This window comes from Herpailurus yagouaroundi, unplaced genomic scaffold (genome assembly GCF_014898765.1).
Source record: "Herpailurus yagouaroundi ecotype Mexico unplaced genomic scaffold, PumYag 211, whole genome shotgun sequence".
NCBI classification, from domain to species: Eukaryota; Metazoa; Chordata; class Mammalia; order Carnivora; family Felidae; genus Herpailurus; species Herpailurus yagouaroundi.
This window is the reverse complement of record NW_024412442.1, coordinates 6,578,815-6,587,527: the sequence shown is the minus strand read 5'-3', so window position 1 is coordinate 6,587,527 and position 8,713 is coordinate 6,578,815. Positions and strand designations below refer to the sequence as shown.

Sequence of the window (8,713 nt, the reverse complement as noted above, 5' to 3'; positions counted from 1 at the left end):
CAGGTTACGTGGGTCGTGGTGTAATGTGGGCAAAGATGAGGCACACGTACCAGTTCTGTGCTCAGTAAACAACCCCTGGCATTATAGAGAGGGAAATGAGAGAGAGAGAGATGCAAATGGGGCCCCTGGGAGCCAAGGAGGAGGTCCCAGTCAATGGAAAGACCGGCCCCGGCCAGGGAGAGAGCTGGACGACATACTGAACCAAACGTAGACTCAGCCTTTATCGGGACTTCTGGGTTCATTATCAGTAGACAGAAGCCATGTATGTCTTGGGTCTTGCTGGACCGTCCTGAGCATCTGATGCGTGTGCACAATGGTGACTGGGTTACAGGCCGACTCTGACAGAGCAGGACACAGTTACCTCGGATGAGGAGCGAGGGTCACCATGAAACAGAAACGTGTATCTCCATGATTTACTGGTGCTTGGGATCTGCTCCCCTGGCCAGCTCTGTTATCACTTGGAGGAACTGGGATGGTTTTAATTGCTTCCTGCTAGTAGTTATCAGCACGGGAGAAGCGGAAAGGGGGTTTCAGCCAAAGCACTCTGTCTTTCGTGCTCTGTCTTTTTAATAAAGAGCTTGTGCACAGAATCGGGTTTTCCACGGGGGACGCGTAGCAATGCTCCTCGATATTTTAGGATGTTTCGGGGGGGCGGCGGGTACCTCACTTGGGGAAAAAGCGTGATCTGTGAAAATAAACGTTTGTTTGGAAGGCTTCTCTGAAGTCATCGGCTTTGGGTTCCAAGAGGCCACAATCCAGTCGTTGCCAGGCTTACGGAAAGCGTGTTCGTTGCTAGTCCCCGGGGTCACGGGAGCCTTCTGACCCCTGGCTGCGTTGGGCTGTGACGGTGGCCCCCGGCAGGGGTAAGAGCTGAGAATGCTGTGTTTGCAGCAGAAGCTTCCTTGACGCAGCAGGAGCGTCACAGCCGCTTCAGCGAGCCCCGCAGGCTCTGTGCGCACCAGAGGCGGCCGGACGGATCTGCAGGCGTATGCTGGCTGGGCTTCTCCGCAGGCTCCGGGGGCGAGCACATAAAGCAAACCTTGAAGAGGAGCTGTGCACACGTCTGCCCGGGAAGTGTCGCCGGCCCCGGACGTGGGAGCACATTCCTGTGCTCACCAGCGGACACCAGATGACCCCAGGGCTTGATCTCTGCCCTGCAGCTCGCCCTGGCCTCTCCAAACCCTGGGGCCCAATGGCTGCTGCTGAGGTTTCCCCTGGGGCTCCGGGTTCCTGAGCAGAGGGATCGAAGCAGGGAACGCGACCAGAAGGCCCTGTTCCCTGTTTTTGCGCAATCCTCGGTACCAGCAAGAAAGGGCTGCGGCTGGGGGGGGGGGGGGGGGGGGGTGGCGGAGAGATGGCAATACGGTACTTCCTTCGGGAGGGAAAATGTCAATGTATTCAGCACACATAACCCCCACATACTATTAACATTCGCCAAGTGTGAATTCAAACAAAAGTCACCAAAATTAGATGGGAAGGGATCTGAAATGTCACTCTCACACATGCCGCGCTTGGAGAGCTGTGACAAATTGGCTTCCTGTGGATCCGGGCCGTCAAAACTGGCTTGGGACGTTCAGGGTCTGATCATCAATTAAAATCAGCAAACACAGCGGATTTGCACAGGCCCTGAGAAATCCATTTCCTTCTTGGGAATGAAGAGGGCCCCGGTCCAGCTCTTTTTCATCTGACAAAAAATGAGGAGGAATTGCTGGCCATCTCCCTACCGCTAAAGGAGGTCAGAGCAGGAAAGGCAGGCGGGCTCACTGGAGAGACCCGCTGGTTTCTCACTCCCTCTGCCCAGTCTGCCCAGGAAGGCAGGAAAAGCTCTGGCGGGACCAGAGCCTCTGGGGGCGGGGCCTGGAGGGCAGGTGAGACTTGGGTCCACAGAACACAGACTCCTCTGTTTCCCAAACTGTCGTTCCCTCGCTCGGGGTGGCGAGTGAGATCTCAGGGGTCACACTCACACAAACACACACGTATGCAAATTTAGCATTCCCATCAGCGTATTTCAAGCCGTAACAAATATTTTATTACGGAAAGTTTTTAAGTCTACGCTAACTTCGTAAGAATCCCACAGTGAGAAACCCAGGCAGGCACCGGCTGGCTTCTACCGTTATCTTCTTAACTTGCTGTATCACCCATCAATCCATTTGCCTGTCTCTCTATGGGTCTCATCCATTACCCTGATTTTCTGAGTGCATTTCAAAGGAAGTTGCAGACACGTCTCCGTAAATACTTCAGCGTCCGTGTTCACTACACTAAAATTCAAAATTTGTTCCCAGGTTTTGTTTGTTGCTGTTGTGGTGGTGGTAAAATGTATAGGCGAAGAAATACATAAATCTTAAGTGTATATTTGCTGTTTTGACAAATGCATGCACCTATGTTATGCAAACACCTATCGTGACAGAGACGATTACTGTGGCCTTTCTGCCTCTTCCCCGTCAATCTTGGCCAGCCCCCCACCCTACCATGACTCCCAGAGGCAAACACCTACCGTACCTACCCTGATTTTCCACCACACGCCTCGCCCCACCGTGTGTGTGTGTACTCTTTGCATCTGTGTACTTCATTCTGTGTAATATGTTTGCAATCATACGTGTTGCCGTGCATGTGGATAATCCCTTTCTTTTTATCAGTGACAAGTATTCCACTGAATAAATGGACAGCAGCGTGTTTATCCACTCCCCTCTGGATTGATACCTGGACAGTTTCAAAGTTGTGCCTGTTATGAATAAAGCAGCGTACAATATTCTTGTATACGTTTTCCTTGTGTGTGTGCATGTATTTAGGTCTGTATGTTTTCATCTCTCGTAGGTAAATACTACCCAGGTGTGGGATTGCTGGGTCAGAAAGTAGACGTATGTTGATTTTCTAAGAAATGGGGGCGCCTGGGTGGCTCAAGCGGTTGAGCACCCGACTTTGGCTCAGGTCATGATCTCACGGTTTGTGGGTTCGAGCCCTGTGTCAGGCTCTGTACTGACAGCTCAGAGCCTGGAGCCCGCTTCAGATTCTGCGTCTCCCTCTCTTTCTGCCTCTCTCTCCATCTCTGTCTCTCCCAAAAGTAAATAAACGTTAAAAAAAATTTTAATTTTAATTTTACAAGGACCAAACCTATAAGCCACATGTCCTTGAATTATTTTAGTGTTTCAGCAGTATTAGCTGTGTTTTTCCACCTATTCAGATTCTTTCCAGTGAATCTTTGTCAACAGTTTCTTTTAAATACAAATCAATACATTCCAAAAAAAAAAAAAAAAAAACTTAAAAAAATAAATAATAGAAGGGAACAACAGGAAAATGACCAGACTTGCTCCTAGGAAATTTTTTTCCTTCTGTGAGTTCATAGGGTTCCTTATTATTAAAGTCCGTCCGAATCAGAGGTTCTTTTAGAAAAATTTGGGGAGTAAAAATCTTTTTATAAACTCTACCGAAGGATGACCTACGTACAGAAAAGTGCATACGGAATCAGCTTCGCAAACCGTACACATCCGCGTCGCGGGCCTCCGGCTGGAGAAGCAGCATGGCCCGCGCCAGGGCGGCCCCGGGAGATGGGCCACATCGGGCATGATGAAACTTACAAGTGCAAAGACAAGTGGAGGCCCCGCCTAGCTCACCCGGGCATCCCACCGAACACTTAAGGGATGCCCCCGCAACAGTGAAGGCAGACTCCCCCATCAGAGGCCCTACTGTCCTCTCCCGGGGCTGTCTCGACCCCACACCTCCTCCGGCACCACTCCGGCCGCGTGGATTTCTCCTCTATAGTCTCTCTCCCAACGCCGCGCGGCTTGCACCTGTCATGCTGCAAGGAGAAGCCGTCGCTTTAGTTAAAACTCATCACCGAGTCTCCCTCCGAGCGTCCTGGGGGCACGGGAGGCGGGGGGGCTGGGGGAGCCCCACGGAATAGAGCAGCCCCCCGGCCTCCGCTGGGCTGGCTGAAACGCGAGAGGCCAGGACACAAGCTGCGTCACTCCGGCCGTGGGGGTACTTGCGTCTGCTGCGGAGGGTGGGCGTGAATCAGAGTAACGGCAGCTACGCGCTGGGGCTGTTCTGGGGCCGGAAGGGGAAGGGCTTGCAGGCAGGAAGGGGGCTCGAGTTCCGGGGGGCACGGGATAAGGCCTTCCCGGTTTCCGCCCTGAGCAGGAAGGGTCGCTGCCCCCCCAGCCCCGTCAGCCGAAGCACCGAAGGTCACCGAAGGTCAGCGGTGTCGCAGGAGCCCCGCAGACCCAGATGCCCCCCCCCGCCCCCCACGCTGGGTTCCAGGCCCGCGGCCCCCCGTCGGGATGAAGGCAGCAAGTGGCCTGTGCGGGGGGCGCACTGTCATCTCGAAACCAGTCTAATTGTGAGCACGGCAGTGAGAGCAAACTTCGGACAGTGCATCCGAACACAGGAGGAGAATAAGCTACTGCTGCTGTTTCTGGTTTTTGGCACAGGACACACGGCCCCAGTCGGACCCCACGTGGAAATGAAAAGGTAGTGGGGGTCATGGGAGGCTGGAAGTCATTTAGCAAACTGTAGATGAGTAAAAATTTGGACGCGTCAGAAGAGAGTCAATGGCCCAGGCTCTTCTTCTCTTGAAAGGTACTTGAACGAGGGGCGCCTCGGTGGCTCCGTCCCTTAAGCGTCGGACTCTTGCTTTCAGCTCAGGTCATGATCTCGCGGTTGGTGAGTTCGAGCCCCACGACGGGCTCTGCGCTGACCGTGCGGACCCTCCTGGGGATTCTGCCGCTTTCTCGCTCTCTCAAAATAAATAAACAAACAAAAGCATAAAAAAATAAAGATACTTAGATTAATTGGGTTTTAAACTGTATACCAGTATTTTTGAAGTTCATCCGTCAGGCCATGGTTGGCATGGTTTTCCCTCATTTGTACTATTATTTCATTAATTAGCATTTTTCTTTTCAACGAGTCCCTTTAAAAATGGCTTTGGCCTCTGGGGCGCCTGGATGGCTCAGTCGGTTGATCTTCCAGCTTCTCCTCAGGTCATGATCTTCATGTTCATGAGTTCGAGCCCCGCGTCGGGCTCTGTGCTGACAGCTCGGAGCCTGGAGCCTGCCTCGGATTCTGTGTCTCCCTTTCTCTCTGCCCCTCCCCCGCTCGCTCTCTCCCTCTCTGTCTCTCTCTCAAAAATAAATAAAGCACTTAAAATTTTTTTGACATGACTTTAGCCTCCCTCTTTGATTTCCAACCCTAATTCGCACCAAAGCTAGTCCGTCACTGTCAACTTGGAAACCCATCACGCTTTGCAATGTATTTTCTCCTGGTGTCTCTGCAGAGAGTGGATCGCTCCCAGCCAATCTCACTCTCCCCGTGCTCCAGCCCAGAAGGCTGTGGAATCACTCGTGCCTCCTGTTTCTCTCTCATCCTTCGAAGCCTGCCAGGAAATCCTGTTGCCTCCACCTTCCGGCACACCCTTACTGTGACCGACCGCTTCCGTCACCTCCGCCTCCAGCCCCTGGTCCGAGCCTCTGGCTTGGGGGTGGGCGGGAGCCTCTCCATCCGCCTCGCGGCTCCTCAACCCGCCCCTCTGCAGCGTGCGGTCACCCAGGAACCCGGGTGACAGGTACGCGAGAAAGTTTTCCAAGGCTCAGCTCGTGCGGCTGCTCCGCCCGTCAGCGTCTCACTGCTTCTCACCGAAGTCAGCGCACCGCCAAGCGTCCTCGAGCCCTTCCCGCCCGCCACCCCTGCTGGTCCACTCCGCACGCCTTGGCCCCGTTGCCACTGCTCCAGTCTTGGTCTCGTGGCTCAGGCCACCCGGGCCAGTTTGTCCTCCTTCAACCCATCCACTGCACTCTCGTCGGGGGAGACCTGTATCACTGGCCTTCCTTTCCCCAGGAATGCGCTCCCTCGGGCAGAAACACGGCTCGTTCTTTCTCCCACTTCCTTCAGGTGTCTGTTGGACTGTCACGCTATCAGAGGACTTCTTTGATTATATCACACAGAACAGCATTCTCTCACCTCTTATTCTGCCGCCTTCTTCTTCCTCTTCGCACACATGACCTAACAGATTACATTTATTTTTTGTTTGTCTCCTTCCATGTGGAACAGGGATCTCATGAGAAGATGGGCTTTGTTTGGGTCCAAAACAGTATGGTTGCCAGACGGTTGGCATTCAGTAGATACGTGAGAATAAATATTGGGTTGGATAAATACCACCTGATCATTACGGTCAAGATTCTGGTGCCCAGAGAGAGCGAAACCAGGTGGAGAGCACCTGCCTTCCCCAGCTCCCGCTCGTCCACCCCACAGTTCTAGGAGGCTTCGTGTTACGTGCTCAGTATTCTTATTGATCAACGTGTTCACTCATTATTATGTAAAGTGCTACAAAGAGCGACTGGACAACTCCCAATTGAAAAAGAAATAACCCAAGACCAGAATTCTAAAGGATCGAACAACCCAGAGACCTAAATGGGGAGGACGGTAGATAAAGCTTCTGGAAAAATATAGACCGTGTGTTGGGCCCCGAAGAAGGGCGTTCCAGTTATGTTTGCTTCATACCAAACTATTCCAAGCATAGTGGCTTAAAGTGACAGGTGTCTGATTGTGGCTGATAGTTTTGTGGGTCAGGAATCCGGGCAGAACTTGGCCGGGAGACACTGCTCCTCCGTGTGGCGTTGGTGATCCTCCATTGGATCCTGCTGGTGGACGGACTGCTTTGGAGTCTGACCCCGATTCACTTGTCTATCTGGCGCCTCCGTGCGGGTAGCTGAAAGGAGACCATTCGGAACTGTGACCAAAGCATCTACGTGTGGTCCCTGCTGCATAGTAGCTTCAGGATTTCCAGACTTCTTCAGAAGCTTCTCCAGAAGCGACCCAGGCTTCTGTTAAAGACTAGACAACAGGTCCAAAATGGAGTCGCTTATGCTAAGCCCCACACCACCAAACTCAGACTTAATTACATTTTTGGCGCTCCAAGAAAGGAATCTTAAACCAGTCAATCGGGAATCACCTAATCAGCACTAGTTAAATCATCTGCTTGAGAGACCCCTGCCCTCCCCTAAAGGAAAGTAACCTTGCAATAAGCAATCTACTCTCTCCCCCGCACCCCCAGCATAACTGTCTTGTCCTGCTCCCTGTCAAAGGCATCCATTTTGCACAGCTCCTTGAAGCCCCTTCCTGTCTGTATTGGGGTGCCGCCCAATACACGAATCATTGAATAAAGCCAGGAAGATCTTTAAAACGGACTCAGTTGGATTTTGTTATTTTAACAGATCCAAGGGCAAGTGCTCCAGGAAATGGAGAATTGACACAAGGCTTTTGTGACCCAGCCTCAGAAGTCACACGGCAGAGATTCCATGTCCTCTGTTGTCATCACGGGCAGTCATAAACCCACCGAGTCTTGGGTGGGGGGGATGACACAGATCCCCTCTATTCCACGGACGGAGTGTCAGAGAACTTGCAGCCTTGGTTTTGAACTCAGGGAGGTATGACTCAGTTAACCGGGGAGTAGGTGAGAAGGTATTTTGAGGATAAAAGTTTGAGCAGGGATGGGATAGGACAGGTGCATTTAGGAGCCATAAAGAGGCCCAGGTGCCCAGCATGACCAGGGAAATGTCAAAGGCCAGGTCAAGGACAGAGGCCTCGGACTGGGTGGCTTTGAATACCCCGTGAAGGAGTCTAGCCTTTGCTCTGCAGACAAGCTGTGTTTGAACTGTGTTGCTCACATACCCCGAAGGGAATTTTGAAAGAAAGTGTTCGGCTTTGCATCCATCCCCACCCATGATTTAAAAGTAATCGCAAAGGTCAGCAGCTCTGTGTGGTCATTCAGGCTGACGGAGGCTTTCTACCTACTTCTTCCTGCAACATCCAGGGTCACTGCGGGCATCTCCCTCCGAGACCGCGCGGGAGCCTGGAGAAGCACGCGGGGGGCCAAGGCCGGCGTTGGTGCCTGTCACTTCCGCTCATGCCCCAGTGGCCGGACCTCAGCGAATGGCCACTCCAGACCGCACAGGATGCCCGGAAGAAGCGAGGAGCACAGATGTCGCGGGAGAGCTAGGAGCCCTCCCTACAGGGCATGTATACAGCGTTCTGCACACTGACTGCTGCTGTTGCTTACACGGCCCGTCTTTTTTTTTTTTTTTTTTTAATTTTTTTTTCAACGTTTATTTATTTTTGGGACAGAGAGAGACAGAGCATGAACGGGGGAGGGGCAGAGAGAGAGGGAGACACAGAATCGGAAACAGGCTCTAGGCTCCGAGCCATCAGCCCAGAGCCCGACGCGGGGCTCGAACTCCCGGACCGCGAGATCGTGACCTGGCTGAAGTCGGACGCTTAACCGACTGCGCCACCCAGGCGCCCCACGGCCCGTCTTATTACACACTCAGCCTGCAGGCCCTGCTCTGTGCACGGACGCACGTGACTCCCCGAGCGTCAGCTCGCAGGTCCCCCAGGTAGATGCGCTTCAGGTGCAGGAGGCCCCGCAGCCTCGGGCCCGGTTAGGAGGTGAGACATGGCTGCGGGCGGCTCGGCCACTCCAGGCAGGGGGCTGCCGAGGGGGCCTGGGCCGAGTCGGGCCGCAGATCCCCGCGCGGCTGTCCGGCTGTCTCCGGGCGCCTTCAACGGTCCATCCCCAGCCGCTCGCCCCTCCCTGCCTTGCAGCCAACTCCTCCATGAGCCCCAGGGTGGATTGTGCTGCGCCTGAAGAAAAGCGGGGCTTTGCCCTGGGCTCGGAGGCAAGCTTCGCCCCTCCGGCTTCTAGGAAGCGGCCCAACAAGAACTA

The 8,713-nt window shown here is 53.6% G+C and overlaps 1 protein-coding gene across 2 annotated transcripts in view; it reads left to right on the top strand.

Annotated features, from left to right (window-relative positions):
- Positions 1-8,713, top strand: part of ASAH2 (N-acylsphingosine amidohydrolase 2) — a 103,739-nt gene that overhangs the window by 8,153 nt on the left and 86,873 nt on the right. The window contains exon 1 of one of the 2 annotated variants that reach the window (XM_040454225.1): positions 4,122-4,467. The exons of the other annotated variant lie outside the window; for it this stretch is intronic. The gene's annotated coding sequence lies outside the window, so the exon portion shown is untranslated. Of the gene's footprint in view, positions 1-4,121; positions 4,468-8,713 lie in introns of those variants that run through there. 2 annotated transcript variants of the gene reach the window in all.